Here is a 19,684-nt window from a genome sequence, read left to right as displayed (position 1 = left end):
TCGAAGCCAGTCACCGACTCGGCCACTGTTCATCCACGAATTTTCTTCCGCACGCACAACGATTCCTGGGGGCAGTGGAATGCCAGGTGGCGTCTTGCGTTTGAAAATGACATACGGGCGCAGTTTCGTGCCGTCAGCCAAAGCGCATAGCATGACTGTGCAGCGCAGCTTGGCATTTCCGCCGGTCAGCACGCTGACTGATTTGGAGCCCTTTTTTTCCATGGTCGTGTCCATCGGCATCTCAAAGTACGCAGGTGTTTGATCAGCATTTCCCACCTGAGACAGCAAATAGCTGTGCTCCTTCCGAAGTGCGATCACATATCGTTGAAAGTTCAACAACTTTTCCTCGTAGGCTTCAGGAAGCCACTGGCACATGGTTGTTCGCCGCCGCATAGAAAATCCATGTCTTCGCATGAAGCGCTGAAGCCATCCACGGCTTGCACGAAACTCACGTGGAATGTTCAATTCCCGGGCCAACTTCAGGGCTTCCATTTGCGCCATCTCAGTCGAAACAGCGTGGCCACGACTTCTCTGCTCCTCAATGAACTTCGCAAGCTGCGTCTCGAGGTGGGGGTACGCGCCAGTCTTCGGACCCCGAAACGCTCGCCTGTTCCGGTTCGTTGCTTCGAGACTCTCTTTTTTCTTCCTCCAGTCGCGAATGCACGACTCGTCGACGTCATGCTGTCTTGCAGTAGCTCTGTTGCCGATTTCTTCGGCAGCGGCTATAATCTTTAGCTTCTCTTTCGCTGTGAAACACTGCCGTCGAGTCGCACTCATGATGCCAAAACAAAGCAGGCAAACAGTGCAAACTGGGGTAAGTACACTAAACAGCGCCTAACGCGAGGCTCAACAATGCTGGCCTTTCGTTGGCCCTTCATCGGCTTGACAAGCGTCGATGACGATGGGGATGGCGGACTACACGGGGAGGCCGCCGCACATTGCGGTGAAGCCGACCCCCCCCCCCCCCCCCCCCCCCCTCCCAAGGAAAAAATTCGCAGATAACCCGCACCCCCACTTTTTAAACGCGTTTTTTCACATTTTGGTGCGGGTTATACGCGAATAAATACGGTACATGCATGCATGCATGCATCCATACATACATACATGCATACATACATACATACATACATACATACATACATACATACATACATACATACATACATACATACATACATACATACATACTGCAGCCCAATTGGCCTACCGTAGGAGTGGGTTTGTACATTGGATATAACATGAAAATATTTTTCTGCACAAATCAACTTCAACACCGTAGGAATCATGAGTGTTTCAAAATAAAAGATACGAGTAATAATACACACAGCATGAATCAAGTTAACTTATGCAAAAATTTCTGTAAAGGCAGTGACCTAGTTTCACCTGACAGTAAGTTCCATTTTTCAATTGTACAAGGAAAGAAGCTATACTTAAATAGGTTAGTATGCAGTTGAAATGGTGCAAGGTTAAGTTTGTGGCTATTCCTAGTAGGTTTCCATTTATCAGGAGACAGGTAGTTGTTCTTTAATGAGTAGCATGGGGTGTTAATGAGATTACGCAACGATTTAAGGCATTCACGATCACGCCACTCGGGCAGAGATTGTAGACCTAGTGCAACAAGGTGAGATGAGGGTGACAAGTTTCAGTCAAAACGGCAGTATATGAAACAGATTGCTTTCTTCTGAACTGATTCGAGGGTGTTAATGTCGGGTGCTTTATAAGGGTTCCGGATGGGGCAACCATATTCGAGAATGGGTCGGATGAGTGATTTATATTGTTACGGTTAATGTTAAACCGGCTTTATTTAAGGGACGAGATTGATGGTGAAGTCAAGATGGCGTCCCGAGGCTGCACACGCTAACGTCTTCTTTCTCTTCTGCTCGCCCGGCTCATGCCGTAGCAATCCCCGGTTGCCAGACGAAGCCCGCTGGGCAAGTCCAAATCACTCGGAAAGCGCAGGGTGAAACCGCTTAAGACGGGCAACATGTACTAACTGGGTCCGGCTAGACCGACGACCAGCGGACGTCAAGCGTGCCACCACGTACGTCAAGTCACTCAAGTGATCTACAATGACGAATGGGCCCGTGTACTGGGGTAAAAACTTTTCGCATAAGCCACGTTTACGTTCCGGAGTCCACAACCACACAAAGTCTCCTTTAGCGTACGAGACAGACTGGTGTCGGCTGTCATAGCGCTCTTTCGATCGGTGTTGCGATGCCACAGTACGAAGGCGAGCGATACGCCGGGCTTCTTCGGCAAGACAAAGCGTCTTGGCAACAGAGTACTCGCTGTGAAAGTCAAACGGTAGTATAGTGTCAATGCAGCTTAGCGGTGAACGTGCGTAAAGGAGATAAAAAGGACTGTAATCGGTCGTCTCATGCTTTGCAGTATTATAAGCATAGGTGATGAAGGGGAGTACGTCATCCCAGTCCTTGTGATCGGAAGATACGTACATGGCCAGCATGTTAGTTAGAGTTCTGTTCGTACGTTCTACAAGCCCATTTGTCTGAGGGTGATAAGGCGTTGAATGACGGAACTGTGAACTGCAGAGACGAAGCAGTTCTTCTACGGCGTCCGCAACAAACTGACGACTGCGATAGCTAATGATGACACGGGGGGGACCATGTCGAAGAATAATGAATCGAAGCAAAAACGTTGCAACGGACACAGCTGTTGAAGATGGTACGGCCGCCGTTTCCGCGTAACGGGTCAGATGGTCGACACATACGATCACCCATCGGTTGTCGTTAGATGATCGGGGAAATGGGCCCAGAAGATCGATACCCACTTGTTCAAATGGCAGGCGAGGCGGCGGCAGAGGTTGGAGAAGACCTGGCGGAGCGGTCGTAGGGCGTTTGTAGCGTTGACATTGTTCGCAACTGGCGACGTAGTGCTTGACTGTGTCCCGCATTTTGGGCCAGTAAAAACGCTCCTGTGTCCGGTTCAAAGTTCTGATGAATCCTAGATGGCCAGAGGTCACATCTTCGTGCATGGCTCTCAGTATGTCCGTTCACAGACTCTGCGGCACCACCAGAAGGAAGCGTGCGCCTTTAGCTGAATAATTGGTCTTGTAAAGCAGGCCGTCGCGGACACAAAATCGACCAGTGGCTCCAGGACGCGATGCGGCTACAAATAGAGGTTCCAAACTAATATCATTTTCCTGCTCTGCTTTGATAGTTGTCGAGTCTGGGAATGTAGAAGAAATGGGAGCAAAACAGTTATCAAAATTGTCTGCGTCACACTCCGTCGTCGTCAGAGGAAGGCGGGAGAGACAGTCCGCATCTGCGTGGCGACGCCCGGACTTGTAGAAAATAACGAAGTCGTACTCCTGCAGTCGAAGAGCCCAACGTTCCAGTCGTCCACTCGGGTCACGGAGATTCACCAACCAGCATAACGCGTGGTGGTCAGTCACGATAGTGAACGGGCGTCCGTAGATATAGGGCCGAAATTTGTGGACAGCGAAAACAGCTGCCAAGCATTCTTGCTCGGTCACAGTGTAATTGCGTTCCGCCTTAGTCAAAGAGCGACTAGCATAAGCCACAACGTGTTCAGCTCCGTCATGACGTTGCACTAGTACGGCACCGATGCCGATGCCACTGGCATCAGCGTGCACTTCCGTAGGTGCGGATGCATCGAAGTGACGCAATACGGGCCCTGACGTTAGTAGAAATTTTAGCTGGCGGAACGCGTCGTCGCAAGCCGATGTCCAGTTGAAGGGGACGGCTTTTTGGAGAAGACATGTTAGGGGGTACACCACGTCAGCGAACCTTGGGATGAGGCGCCGAAAATACGAGCACAGGCCCAAGAAACTCCTCAACTCCCGCACTGACTTCGGTGCTTCGAAGGAGCTGACTGCCTCAATCTTCCGTGGATCTGGCCTCACACCGTTTTTGTCGACCAGATGCCCAAGTACTAACGTCTCCGTTTCCCCGAAACGACATTTCTTGGAATTTAGGATCAAGCCGGCTTGTTTGACACAATCCAGAACAAGACTGAGACGGCTGTTATGCTCACTCAATGTGCTGCCAAAAATCACCACATCATCGAGGTAGCACAAACAAATTTCCCATTTAAGTCCTCGGAGGATAGTATCCATGAATCGTTCGAATGTTGCTGGCGCGTTACAAAGGCCAAACGGCATAACGTTAAATTCATAAAGACCATCTGGTGTCACGAAGGCCGTTTTCTCCTTATCGTCTGGGTGCATGGGTATCTGCCAATACCCTGATCGCAAATCCAGTGATGAAAAGTAGGCAGCGGAATGTAAACAATCGATGACATCATCAATTCTAGGAAGTGGATACACATCCTTTTTGGTGACTGCATTCAGTTTCCTGTAATCAACGCAAAACCGCCACGATCCATCCTTCTTCTTTGCTAAGATTACTGGTGCTGCCTACGGACTAGAGGACTCTTGAACAACACTTTTCCGCAGCATGTCTTTCACCTGTTCAGCAATAACTGTCCTCTCTGTTGCAGAAACGCGGTAAGGTTTTTGCCGAATGGGATTCGCAGATCCGGTGTCAATTCTGTGGCGAGCACGAGAACGAGGGAGTGAAGCCTGCTTGTCGCCTTGTGCGAAATCGAATACAGAAAGATGTGCCCACAAAACTTCTGCGAGAACGTGGCGCTCATGTGAGGGCAGCGCCTTGTTGATCGTCCATAGGATCTGCTCTTCAGAAGTGCTTTGGTGAGGATCGCTAGTACGAGACTGCTCCTCCTCGCTTAGAACTGTAATGGAGCTGTAAGTAATCTCGTCAAATTCAGCGAGCTTCATATCACGCGGAAGAACAGCAGGGACGCAAGAACAATTGAAAGCCCACAAATTTGAGACGCCATTCACTACTCTCACGACAGAGCGTGGTACGAGTACATCTTTCTTTGCGCAGCTCGACGTAAGTGGCTGGACTTGCGCGTCAAACGGTGAAAGGTCGGCAGCAGCGAAGTTGACAGGGATACGTGACAGCGACCAAGGCGGTACCAGCAAATCTTTCGAAACAACACAATAGTTTTTCACTGGCAAGGATGTGTCGGCAAGGGTGGCGAGAAGCGCGCTATTCAAAGTAATTTTGCCTGTGCCACAGTTAATGGATGCACCACAATCCTGAAGAAAGTCAATCCCGAGAATCACGTCGTGAGTGCACCGCGGTAGTACGAGAAATTCTGTTATAAGATCTTCTCCTCCGAACAAAACACTTGCAACACAAATACCAAGGGGAACTAGGCACTCTCCACTGACACCACGAAACGTCACACCACCATTCCACGGGAACATAACTTTCCGACCCAGCCTCTCTTTGAATGTCACACTCACGACGGAAACGGTAGCACCAGTATCCACTAATGCTGTTGCAGGTATACTATCAATTAACACACGCACTTTGTTCTTCACCATCATAATAGGCAGAGAAGTATTTCGCAGAGACGCAGACTGTCCGGCGACCTTACCTCCATCGGTCACGCCGGCTAGTTTCCCGACGGCGGTGGTGACGCAGCACGTCGCCGTGGTGACGGTGAACGGCGTTGGCGACTGGTTGGGGGCGTCAGGCTACGGTCTGAAACTGGCGAGCCACTCCTTCTACTATATTGACGGAAGGTATTCCGGGGTGGCGCGCCTGTGGTGTTTGCACTATCAGGGTCTGTCGGCCAACGGTCGTCATAACTGTCACGTTCAAAATTAGGCCAAGTTGGTGGTGGGCCATATCTTGTCTGTCGGCGCCGGCGACAAAAACGAGCAATGTGTCCCGAGGCGCCACAGCTGTAACACACAGGCGATGCGCGACCGACGTTGTAAACCTCGGGGTCAACCCTGGGACGCTGTGAATAATAAATGCGATCTTCCGAATTCCGATTCGTGGTGGTAGCTCGACGAGTTCGTTGATCGTGCGTCACGTCATCGGGAAAGGTACGTCGGTGCTGTCGCAGCTGATCTACTCGACACTCTGCAACGCCTGGCATGGCAGACAATGCAGACACAGCAGATGCATGTTCTTGAGGTTGGTTGGGAGCCCACCCAAGCTGGTCGACATCCGCCCCTTTGGTGTGTCTTTCAAGTTCTTCGCGAACAATTTGCCTTATAGTTGCCGCAAGGTCTAGTTGAAAACTGTAGTTGTCATTGTCTTCAACGCTTGCCACCGTTGTCACATTTGCTAACCTGCCGAACTTAGGCGTGATACGGCGCAGCTTCAAGGCCTCAAATGTGCGGCAATGCTTGATGAGGTCGGCGACCGAGGCGAGACTCTCCTTTCCGATTAAATAATTGTACACATCCTCGGCTATGCCTTTAAGAAGGTGTCCAACCTTGTCCTCTTCGGACATTCGAGGATTGACCGTTCTGCAAAGCTTCAGGATTGCCTCAATGTACGTAGTACAGGTCTCACCTGGGACTTGAGCGCGCTGAAGCAATGTCTGCTCCGCCCGCTTCCTTTTCGTGGTGGAATCGCCGAAGCACTCAGTAAGGTGAGTAACGAAGCTGTCCCACGTTGTGCAGATATCTTCATGGTTCTCGAACCACACTAGCGCAGTGTCTGTGAGGAACAGAACCACATTGTCGAGCTGAGCCGTGGAGTTCCAGCCGTTGTACTTGCTCACACGCTTGTAGTGGGTGAGCCATTCCTCCACGTCCTCGCCGAATTTTCCTGAGAAAGGGCGGGGCTCCATCTGATGCATCCAGGCGCCGGTTGTTCGAACTGGAGCTGCCAGAGAAGGCTGTTGGTCACCGCTGTGGGACATGGGGATCTCAAGTGGTGTTGGGGGCAGTCGAGCGAGGCGTCGGCTCCGGCGTGGTGCTTGCTGCAGCAGCTCCGTCGTCTTGGTCGAAGTGCCCAGCACCTCCACCACAAAACTGTTACGGTTAATGTTAAACCGGCTTTATTTAAGGGACGAGATTGATGGTGAAGTCAAGATGGCGTCCCGAGGCTGCACACGCTAACGTCTTCTTCCTCTTCTGCTCGCCCGGCTCATGCCGTAGCAATATGTTAGCAATATTGTTTCACGTGGAGCTTTTCATCATGCGCAGTTTAGATAGCCTGTTTAGTGCTTTATTGCATGTGTATTCAATATGCCTTGACCACGACATGTTAGGTATGAAGATGAGGACAACGTACTTGTATTCAGACACCCGTTCAAAGGAAGAGCCATTAAAGAAATAAAAGTGTACTTACTAAAAGATAAAGTGACTGTTTTTGCAAAGTTTATATTCATTTGCCATTTGCCACACCACCTGCAAAATTGTGTAAAAGAAACAGTGAAAGGTGGTCAACATTCATGTTAATTACGTTAAACACTACACAATCGGCAGCATAAAGGTGGATTTTTGCAGACATAATTCGGAAACTCATTTATATATAATCAGAACAAAAGTGGCGCCAGTACTGAACCCTGAGGAACTCCAAATGTCACATTTAGTACATATAAGTTTGAGGAATTAAACAAAACATACTGGGAACGGTTAGGCAAAAAGATAGCAGTCCAGTCAACTAAAGAAGAGTTATTAAGTATAGTGTGAAGCTTATGGAGAAGTTTTGAATGTATAACAGTGTCGAATGACCTTGAAAAAATCTGAAAATGTCATCTATTTGATTACTAGTGTTGAGATCGTGTGAAATGTCATGCGAGAATTCTACGAGCCGAGTTATGGTCAAACGACGAAAACCATGCTGAGCATCACTCAAAATGCTGTCATTTTCAAGAAACTCCATAATATGCTTAAAGATTATATGTTAAGAAGTTTAGATGATTGAGACGTTAATGGACGATAGTTTAATGGTCACTGCTTGCTGACGGATTTATACATGGGAAGAATTTTTGACAATTTGCAAACTAAAGGAACTGTCGAGGTAGATAAAAGCTTTTGAAAAATTAGTCAAATATTGACTAGTCCAAGCACAATATCTAACAAGAAAAGCGTTGTTAATGCCATCAAGGCCACAGGATGTCTTAAGCGCAAAATTAGATTCAAAACACCTTTGAAAGACATGGTAATATTGCCAATTGAATAATGTGAGTCATGAATGAAGGTAGGTAAGTCGAAGTTATCTGCTGTGAATACCGATTGAAAACATTCGTTGAATGCCGTGGCGATAATTAATGGATCATTGGAAGCGACATTATTTATAACAACTGTATTTGTGGAGGCTGAGCTGGGTAAAATTGAAGCCCAAAATTTTCTAGGGTTATATTTCATTAGACTTTGTAATTTAACCCTGAAGTACAAGTCCTTCGATGAATTAATTTTGAGGCGAAGTTCCACCTTGGCTACATTAAATTCGGGTACTTTAAGAGGGTCACCATTTCGGTTTAAACACCTTGACCTAGTAACGTGATGCAGCAGGTGAAGTATGTTGCCACAATCTTTTAAAAAGAAGCCACCAAGAAACTCACATCATCAGATTCGCTGAGACATTCGAAATCATCAAAAGAATCGCATAAGAAATCAATAATAGACACGTCATCGGCGTGTGCAAAAACATGGAAAGTATTGTTATGAACTGGAACAGAAATAGATACAACAACGGCCTTGTGGCCTGAAATACCATCTGTAACGTCACATTCTAAACCATTATCTAAAAGGCGGGGACTAACAAAAACTAAATGTAAAACTGAAGCACCTCTTGTGTTCGCTTCAACAATTTGCTTTAAACCAAAATATAATGAAAAATCTAACAGTGCTTTGCCTATTCCCACATCATAGCCGGTGAGCGATAAAGATGGCCACGAAATACCGGGGGCATTAAAATCCCTAAGATAAATCTTGAAGACAAGACACGCTCGTGCATGAATGTCGTTAAAGCGAGCAGCTGAGCTCTGTTCGATGATGGCGGGCGGTAGGTAATGCCAAATACTAAAGAAATGCTTCCGAAAAAGACCTTACACCAAACTGATTTGGTATCAGGTGGGCTAGGAAGTATTGAAAATTTAAGGTCAGACTGCAAAAATAATGCAACGCCACCTCCTCTTCCATGACGTCTATCAGTTCTAACAACTGTAAAACATGGAGGAGTTATTTCGCAGTCATATGTGTTATCATGCAACCATGTTTCTGTTACACCAGCAATATATGGTGAAAGAAAATTTGGAAACTTGTTAATTAAGCTTCTGGCATTAACATTTAAGATGCATAGGGGTTCTTGTGGTTGGTTACTGAGGCATCAAGGGGTAATAGTGGAGATGGAAAGAATTTTTGTTCGGCGAGAAAGAACCTTAGTGAGGGTGTTAGTACTATCATCATTCCAATTGTACCTAACTTTATCAATAAATGTGTAGTCAAAGCTTGGAGCCATTATCCCGAAAGGGTTTAGATTCTTTCCATATCTTTTTTATGATTGATTGTATGCGCAACATCCTCGAAAATATGGAAGTCAGAACCTTTAAGTTTGTGACCGTTTTTAATGACATTTGTCTTTTCACGAAAGTCGAGCAGTTTCACGATAATGGGGCGTGGGCAATTGGCATGCCTTCAACCAATCCTGTGGCACCTTTCAGCACTCAGGCATTCGATTTGAAGTTTTTCTTTGAACCACGCAGAAATTTTAGACAGCAGAAGATCATGGGTTTCATCAGGTGTCTCAGTGAAGCCATGCAGCAGCAAGTTGTTATGGCGACATCGGTTTCTAAATCATCATTACGCAAAGAAAGTTGGTTGATTTCGATTTTTGGCTGCTGAAGTTTGCTATTCACTTTATCATTGCTTGTGGTAGAAGGAAGTGCGACTCGGAGTGATTCCATTGTAGAGACACGCATCTTAAAGCATCAAACCTTGAATTAACAACTTGATGGAAGTCCTTGATGTCTGCTATTGTGATATACGTTTCTGACCCTTAATTAATTTGGCAAGCATTTGCGTTACTGAAGACAAATCAACATCCTTGCCATCCATGGTACCCATTTCATCGGAAGTGGATGAGCTTCACAAAAGAAGTATCAGCCACCGGGAAATGTTTACCCTTGTTAGGCTAGGAGGCCCCGGATTCAGTTGCACATCACCGCTTAAGAGGACACTGCTCATGCAGTAGATTAGGTCAGAGCTAGGGACACAAAACTATAAGCACATATGGAATTGTATGGGCAAGAAAACAGCAGCAGAAAGCGATTATCCGAATGAATGCACTTCGCATTCTTTAGGCAACCTACCTGCGTAAAATGCAGAAAGCGCTTCAGCATCCCACTAGCGCTGCTGTGAACTCACCCACTGAAGCAAGCAGTTGTCGATGACGTTTTCATATGTCCTGCTGGGGAAGTCACCATGCCAGACTTGCCGATGATTGGAGGAACCAGGATGACGTCACCGAAGGTGATGGCACACAGACTATCAGCTGTAGAGGCGATGAACAGGGCAGGACTATTTTCAGTGAAGTAGATAGGGCCATCCATGTCCCCACTAGCCGAGTTATCCACATGCTGAAACGTAGTCGAAGAAGGGTTGCCGGTGCCATTGGTATCGAGGCGAAGAAATCCAGTTGGGCAGGGGACAGGATGAGCAAAGCAGGCCAAAAACTGCGGAAAAAGCAGAAAGCAGTTCAGCATCCCACTAGCGCTGCTGTGAACTCGCCCACTGAAGCAGGCAGTTGTCGATGACGTTTTCATATGTCCTGCTGGGGAAGTCACCATGCTAGACTTGCCGATGATTGGAGGAGCCAGGATGACGTCACCGAAGGTGATGGCACACAGACTATCAGCTGTAGAGGCGATGAACAGGGCAGGACTATTTTCAGTGAAGTAGATAGGGCCATCCATGTCCCCACTAGCCGAGTTATCCACATGCTGAAACGTAGTCGAAGAAGGGTTGCCGGTGCCATTGGTATCGAGGCGAAGAAATCCAGTTGGGCAGGGGACAGGATGAGCAAAGCAGGCCAAAAACTGCGGAAAAAGCAGAAAGCAGTTCAGCATCCCACTAGCGCTGCTGTGAACTCGCCCACTGAAGCAGGCAGTTGTCGATGACGTTTTCATATGTCCTGCTGGGGAAGTCACCATGCCAGACTTGCCGATGATTGGAGGAGCCAGGATGACGTCACCGAAGGTGATGGCACACAGACTATCGGCTATAGAGGCGATGAACAGGGCAGGACTATTTTCACTGAAGTAGATAGGGCCATCCATGTCCCCACTAGCCGAGTTATCCACATGCTGAAACGTAGTTGAAGAAGGGTTGCCGGTGCCATTGGTATCGAGACGAAGAAATCCAGTTGGGCAGGGGACAGGATGAGCAAAGCAGGCCAAAAACTGCGGAAAAAGCAGAAAGCAGTTCAGCATCCCACTAGCGCTGCTGTGAACTCGCCCACTGAAGCAGGCAGTTGTCGATGACGTTTTCATATGTCCTGCTGGGGAAGTCACCATGCTAGACTTGCCGATGATTGGAGGAGCCAGGATGACGTCACCGAAGGTGATGGCACACAGACTATCGGCTTTAGAGGCGATGAACAGGGCAGGACTATATTCAGTGAAGTAGATAGGGCCATCCATGTCCCCACTAGCCGAGTTATCCACATGCTGAAACGTAGTCGAAGAAGGGTTGCCGGTGCCATTGGTATCGAGGCGAAGAAATCCAGTTGGGCAGGGGACAGGATGAGCAAAGCAGGCCAAAAACTGCGGAAAAAGCAGAAAGCAGTTCAGCATCCCACTAGCGCTGCTGTGAACGCGCCCACAAAACCCCAGAAAACTCCAGAATTTAATTTTTTCTTCAAGGTACCCCGCTTTCCCTTATTTTATCTTGTACAAATTTTCTATCTTATTATCCTCCTATTCCTTTTATGGCAATGGTTTTAGCATGCCAAAAACATCTGCAACACGCTGCCATTAACTGGACTTTGAAAGTTTATTGTAACACCCCCAATCAGCCTGCAACTTTGCAACTTTGTCAACATGTTCTTTAATCCTGTTTTGGTACGCCAGATTCTAATTTAGGCACAGGAAACTTAATGCATAACTTATAGTAACACTTCTGATACACTGGAGAGGGTTATCAGTTGTCGATAATTCAGCTGATTATTAAAGGGGCCATGACATGGTCCTCCAATTATTCTCAGTTTATCATTGTAATTGAGAGTAGAGGGGCCAATATATTTACACACACACAAAAAAAAAGATAAGCTGGGTGCTCGATGCACATTTTAACTGGAAATTTATGTTTGAAATGAAACCACTGCCTTTGAGCCCCTCCCACTGAAATTGACTGAAAATTATGGCATGTCTTCTGTGCTGTCAGGAACTGTGGAGCTATGTAGATTGCTTCAAAACGTTCAGTAATCACATCTAGCACATTCTGGTACCCAACGGCGTAGCAAAGGCATCGCTGTTCAATTATTCCTGCAATTTGTCAACTCGCAAATAAAAGCAGAACAAACCAAAGAACACCCGCAGAAAATATCTTGTATCCACCACCAGCACATGTGAAAACAAACTAATGCATGACGGCCATATGTATTTCCACCTCCTACAAATACTACCAGTGCTTGCACTACACAAACGTATGGCCTCCAATATTTACTTCCATTACTCCGTGGGAGCCATATTTAGGAGTGCGAGTCTTTGTGACCAGTTAGTGTTGCCATACTGCTATACGGTTCAACTGCAATATTCAAAATGCAAATTGAAATTTTCTATCGCACCAAATGCACTCAAATTTTGCCAGCTTGCTGTGGGATGCATGCTGTTTAGAATGCAATTAATAGTTAAAAGTTCAAAAACTGGATGTCATTTAAAACCAATTTAAAATTATAATTCCTACTTAAACTGCAAGCAGCGTGTTGGATTCTGTCACTATAAATCATGATCATTTCAGCATTGCCATTTGTTGGGCGTGTTGGTAAATTGAAAGCATATTTAGCGCCAGCAAACAAGGACGGAAAAGAGACGACACCACAATGCGCTATGGTGTCATCTCCCTTCCGTCCTTGTTTGCTGAAGCTAAATATGCTTTCATGATCATTTCATTTCCATCAACGTCTCACAATACATTCTGGCCAGTTGTCAGTCCCTGTAAGTATTGTGCTAATTATGTTATAAGTCAAATAACATTTCAATGCTTTTTTTCTTTTCATACAATCTGAATTTTCATGGCCACAAGTAAAGGTGAACAAGTTCTCATTTTCCTTCATGTGAAACTGTGTTTTCACATTACGGGGTTGCGAGAAAGCTTCAGCTCGAGGGCTGACTTATTTCCCTATTCAAATATACATGTAAAACACAAAAAATGCTTTTGTGAGACAACCACTGGACAAACTTGAATGAAATTTTTGTTGCATTTGAAAGAGAAAGTTAAATTCTAGTGACAGTAGAAAGCAAAATTTGGAATAAGGAACTCAAATTTCTTTTTTAGGTTGCCAGAAATTGATTTTTAGGAAAATAGATGCACAAATTTTCCAAACCTATAAATCTCCACTAAGAACGGATATTGCACTTCTTTAAATTGTTAGAGAAATTGAAGAGGGCAAATGTGATGTGTGAATTTAAAGCTTACATGAAATTGTTATAATGCTTATGACGATTCTGCAAACCAATTATTAAAAAATAATGGTATATTTCATAGCGGTGCGTAATACATCAGTATCTTCTGTATTAGATGTATTATTATGTGCGCGTACAGAATTTGGACATTGTTTTTTTATAGCTGAGTTGTAAACTTACCTTAGTTTTTGTTTGTTGTTTCTTTTTTTTCTATTTCAATTTTCAACAATTTTTAATAATTTGACAACCTAAATAAAAAATCTGCTTCCTGCTGTGACTAGATATTAAATTTGTATTTTCGGATCGGATCGGAAAACATTTACTGGGCTCTGGAAAAGAGATCTTCGCGTCTTCAGACGGCCTCTTCCATCTTCTGATGGATTCTTCTGTCTGCAATCACAGGGTTGGTGCCCTAGTCCAAGGCTCCACTGAGTATGGCCAACCCGCGAGCTCGCTCTACTAGGCGCTTTTGGCCGTTCAAGCTTACGCTGGAAAGCATACTCTCCCACTGTTCCGCACTCGGGTTTTTAATTTTATAGATAGTTGGGGACTCAATATTTTGACAGGCCCATGATATGTGGTACAGATCTGGTTTCTCTCCGCACCATGGGCACTTAGCCTCATATTGTGTAGGGAAAATTTTATTCAGAAGGTTTAGATTCGGGAAAGTACCCGTCTGCAGTTGTCGCCATGCAACAGCATCCTCTCTGCTTAGATCATTATCCGGGGTTGGGTACTTCAGTCTGACCCCTTTATAATAATTTAGGATATCTGAGTAGCCCATGAGTACTGACTCGGGTTCCTCAAGGCTGGATGTGTTGGACGCCCGGTTGGTATGCCCTCGAGCTATCCTATCCGCCTCTTGGTTCCCTGTTATGCCAGTGTGCCCTGGTACCTTGTATTTTAAACTCAAGTAACATCATCCAATTCGGTGCTGTGGCTGGCAAGACAAACGGTTTCTCCCTTCCCATGTATTAGGTAGGAGCCTCCTCTAAAGCTTCATCTAAAGGTGTTTGCTAATTTCCTGCAGTTTCAGGCCAATCTTAACAATAGTCTTTTTGCTACATTTATCTGAAATCTATAAAGGGCTTCAACAAGCAGTTTATGAAACTGATGATTTTACACTTTGCACACAATTAAGTTTCATTTAGCTTTGCCTGCAGATTACTACCCATGAGGAACCCTTCTCCCATTCCTTCATTTGATCCCGCTATGACGTTTAGTTCTCTAGCAATCAATGTGAACATTTGGCTGTTGCACTTTTTCAACAGAAGCATTTCATGAGACAAACATTTGCTTCATCTAGTGGCATTAACAGCTCAGCTTCTTTTTTCTTTCTTTAGTGCCTTTAGAATTCATGACATTATACTAATGTAAGATGCTGCAGTGTAGGCCTAGAATTGAGCAAAGGAAACTTCACTCTTCATTTTTTACACTAATAGCCAGCATTTTTCTGCCAAATAAGTTCGAATAGAATCCATAACAAATACCTCACTAGACTAAATGTCGGGTTTAGAAACACTATCAGTTTATAATGAAACATTTTTTGCATACTCTATTTTCATTAATTTCACGATAATAGGCTTATATTAGAAGAGATAGTGAAGGTCAAATTTCCATTTTTTAAATTTTGCACCAAAACACCAGCACAGGTATGCGAGTGCGATGTCACAGAGTTCAAAGTATACTTTACTATTTAGGCCGGATTGGCGCAGTAAATGTTCCCAAAATTTGCCATGTTCAATCTTTGGCTCCTTTAGAACACACTGCCATCCAGTTTTACTGATAAACAATAACTGAACGCTAACAAATGGCGTCAAAATCCATGGCATGAGTGGAATTGTTGCATTTTCCCTTGCATAAAGGCAACCTGTTTGGCGTCATTCATTGCCATCATCAGCACAGTTCTTGTGATCTCAGCCCTTGGCGACTGAAGGTTACAGCTGTTCAGAGTCTTCAAATAAAATATCTCAGAGACATAGTTGCTTCTGATGAGAGATGCCAGTTTCGAGACATTTATCTATGCTTTTGTAATTGCTTTTATCAAGGTTCTTATAAAACACAAGGAGGGGCTGCTCCTTCTGCACACCTTTTAGCTCTGGAGAACAGTGCAAGTTGATTCAGGTCTAGCTTCACTGCATGTCGCAGTTTTCCAGCATTATCAAGAAAGCCTCACAAAACAGGTGGCCGTTTTGCTTCTGGATTGACACGAAATGCTGTTGAATTCTGCTGAAAAGTTAGCAACATGTTCTGAAGATTTTTTTCAAGCATATGAAGGTTTATCTTCAAATTGAAAAACTCCTATGGATAGAAAGCGTTGTAGTTCCCATTGTTCAAATGGATGAGAAGTGGCTATGCCTGTGGTATGGAGACACCATACCTGTGGCCTAATAGTAATACGATTTGGGCTAGCAGCATGTCAAGAAATCTGGCCGCTAAGTATTGGTCGCTTTATTATGACCTTAGAATGCATAAAGAGCGGCTTTTACTTGTTGGCCTAGCAGAAACCCTTGAATGACATTGTCAGTACAAATGTTACCAGATTAAAATAACCTTGACTGCTGCTTGCTCTAGAGCCACCGAAATGTGAGCTAATATTTGTGAAGGTTAAAAAAAAGTAAGGCAACATAAACAAAAGCATTGGTCCGCAGGTGCTAGCATCCATGATCATTCACCATGTTCCATTAAATTATGAGCACTGCTTCGTCATGGCATTGACAAATATGTTCAGTGGTTGTGCATTTTATCTACTCCCAACAAAAGATCTTATGCTCCCACACCCATTTTGTTTTATTTTGCCTCACATCACGAAGTTTGCCATGCATTGTTTTTGGCGATGAAAAAGCTTTTCTGATCACGTGGTCATATTTTCATTGGAGCACCTGTGTACAAGAGTAGTCCAAACTTGGAAAGGGGCACTAAAGATTTGCTCACGGGTTATATTTTACGCAGCCCTGGTCTAAAACAATCTGTAATTTTTTTTTTTAATTGCAAACGTGTATACCTACAGTGACCTCACAAGCAAAACTATAACCAAAGAAAACCAAGGATTGTTAATTTGTCCAACAGCACCGTATCTAATAACATTATTTTGAAAAGATTGTGCTTAGTAAGGTAGAGGAAGCACTTTGAAAAGTGTGTATGGCTGTCACTTCACTTTCAAATAGTGGCCTTTGCAAACGAACTCACAAATATCGTAGATATTTGTTGCACAAGGTTCTTTAATCTCACATCTTGTCTTCACTGTTCGGAGTACAAAAAAGGGGGAGTTGGGGGGAGAAGCTCGAGTAAAAATAGTCACGTTTTTCATGTCACAGTCGTGCCACATTTTGTGTTCACACTCCCCATTCTTCTAATTGTAATAAAATGCTATATTTGTAATCAAGGTTTGGTAATTACAAAATGCCACTTCTCATGCAGACCTATCCTTAAAAACAGCACATCAGCATGCTTTGCGTGCAGCTCTTTGTACAGACCTGTATACAGCCCAAAAATACCATGGAACACAGACCTGTAAAGGTTGGTTTGTTAATTGCTGAGTCACAGTGGTGATTCCTCTTTGTGCGTGCATGAGCCAAAGGGCAGAAGCAGAGAGAGCAGGTGCAGTACTCTTCTGGGAGCAGGTTTTCTTTAGTATTTTGCTTATGACTGCAGTTATTATTTGGAGCTCCATTCTTTTTACAGGACTTCCTTTATTTATTATTTCAGCAATACTACCAGCCTGCAAAGGCTGTGAGCACGAGTGGGGTACACGATGCATAAATACATAATACAGACAATACATGCTTTGCATAACGTCGCTTGCTCATATATATATATATATATATATATATATATATATATATATATATATATATATATATATATATATATATATATATATACCAGGACTGGTTTCGTGTACAGGTACAAGGTTTAAGTCACACCGGAAAACATACAGGGTAAAACATAAGCATACAAGGCAACAAAGGAAATCTTTACATATAGACAAAAAAGAAAACAAAAGAACTAGTGTCTTCTGGCTAAATAAATTGTCGACAGGTGAGCCTTCAGGGCTAAAATGAAAGCAGCCGAAGACGAGCATTCTACAACGTTGGCTGGAAGCATGTTCTATTCTCGCACCGTTCATGGAAAGAATGAATTTTTTGAAGATATCGGTTCAACAATGAAATCCTCACAGTTTTTTGGAGTAGTGAGAGCGTGTGGTTTGCTTGGTGACAGACTGAATAAAATTGTCCTTTGTTGTTCCTATTTAATGGTGATAGATACAGGTACTGTAGCTGATCAGCATGGCGCCGGGACTGTAACGAATCCAGTTCAGCCTTTTTCACCAAAGCATTAGCAGATACGTGCCAGCTGTAGGTATTGTAAACACATCTGAGAGATTTTCTTTGAATACTTTCTAACTGGACAATATTTTCTTTCGTGTGCGGGTCCCACACTATTCATGCTGGTGGTGTAATGTAGCACTTTTACAATATGGCAGTATGCCCATTTGAAGCTTTCTGTAATTCAGTAATGCCAAATACAAAACAATAAGTTGCCACTCATGCAAACAATTACAAGTTGCAACTGCTGCAACAAATGTTGAACAATAACTTGGGACAGTTTCAACAAAAAACTGCATGCGGAAAAACATGACTCAACACTTCCTCTACTCAATGTTAGGCACTCGAGGCCTACATCTCAACGTAACTGACGTACTGGCATGTTTATGCACTTTTGTCCCACCGTGCGCCTTTTGACATTCCTTTTGTCAGAGAGCAATGCGAGGACCACACCAAGAGAGCATTTGCTGTTATCCATGTCATTTTTTTTCCTTTCTGCACAACCAAAAATAAACTGTAGTGCTTGTTTTGTAATATCGGAGAAAAAAAAAACATGCTGGGGGTGCATCACATCCAAAAAAACCCAACACAGCAAGAGTTAATCACAGATATTCTGCACTGTAAGGTTGAAACACACATTTGTAAACCAGCTACACCCTGTGATATATAACGCCTCCTGGAAAGAGTTAAAACACCTTTTTTTTTCCTGTCTTATAGGGGAATGACTTTTGCCACACACTGCATCATACAACTATATGACCTTAAATTACAAGTCTGTATAAAAAGCTACCAGCAAAAGCAATGTCAACACAACACATTCTGATCAGGAGGGCTGAACTGTAGCTGGCATATAAGTAAGCTTAATGGCACACTTATTGAATGTTCTTGGGAAGCACCAGAGCAGACACACTAATATAAGGCACAAACTTCAATATCAGTTCTGGTCACACGATGATCCATAATTATGGTACTTGTGATGATTAAACATTTACAGGCTGCCATTGGAATCTGAACCTGGCAACGTTTAACGTTAGAACGCTATCTAGTGAGGCGAGTCTAGCAGTGTTATTGGAGGAATTAGAGGGTACTAAATGGGATATAATAGGGCTCAGTGAGGTTAGGAGGACAAAAGAAGCATATACAGTGCTAAAAAGCAGGCACGTACTGTGCTACCGGGGCTTAGCAGAGAGATGAGAACTAGGAGTCAGATTCCTGATTAATAAGGATATAGCTGGCAACATACAGGCATTCTATAGCATTAACGAGAGGGTGGCAGGTCTTGTTGTGAAACTTAATAAGAGGTATAAATTGAAGGTAATACAGGTCTACGCCCCTACATCCAGTCATGATCATCAGGAAGTCGAAAGCTTTTATGAAGACGTGGAATCGGCGATGGGTAAAGTCAAAACAAAATACACTATACTGATGGGTGAGTTCAATGCCACAGTAGGCAAGAAACAGGCTGGAGACAAGTCAGTGGGGGAATATGGCATAGGCTCTAGGAATAGCAGGGGAGAGTTATTAGTAGACCAAAAGTATTAGTAGTTATTAGTAGTTATTAGTAGTAGTAGTTATTCATGACCTCGAGCGTACCGGAATCTTGGAAGAACGCTAACATAATCCTAATCCATAAGAAAGGGGACGCCAAAGACTTGAAAAATTATAGACCGATCAGCTTACTGTCTGTTGCCTACAAAGTATTTACTAAGGTAATTGCAAATAGAATCAGGAACACCTTAGACTTCTGTCAACCAAAGGACCAGGCAGGATTCCGTAAAGGCTACTCAACAATAGACCATATTCACACTATCAATCAAGTGATAGAGAAATGTGCAGAATATAAGCAACCGTTATATATAGCTTTCATTGATTACGAGAAAGCGTTTGATTCAGTCGAAACCTCAGCAGTCATG

Source organism: Dermacentor variabilis, chromosome 1 (assembly GCF_050947875.1).
Source record: "Dermacentor variabilis isolate Ectoservices chromosome 1, ASM5094787v1, whole genome shotgun sequence".
NCBI classification, from domain to species: Eukaryota; Metazoa; Arthropoda; class Arachnida; order Ixodida; family Ixodidae; genus Dermacentor; species Dermacentor variabilis.
This window is presented reverse-complemented; position numbering follows the sequence as displayed.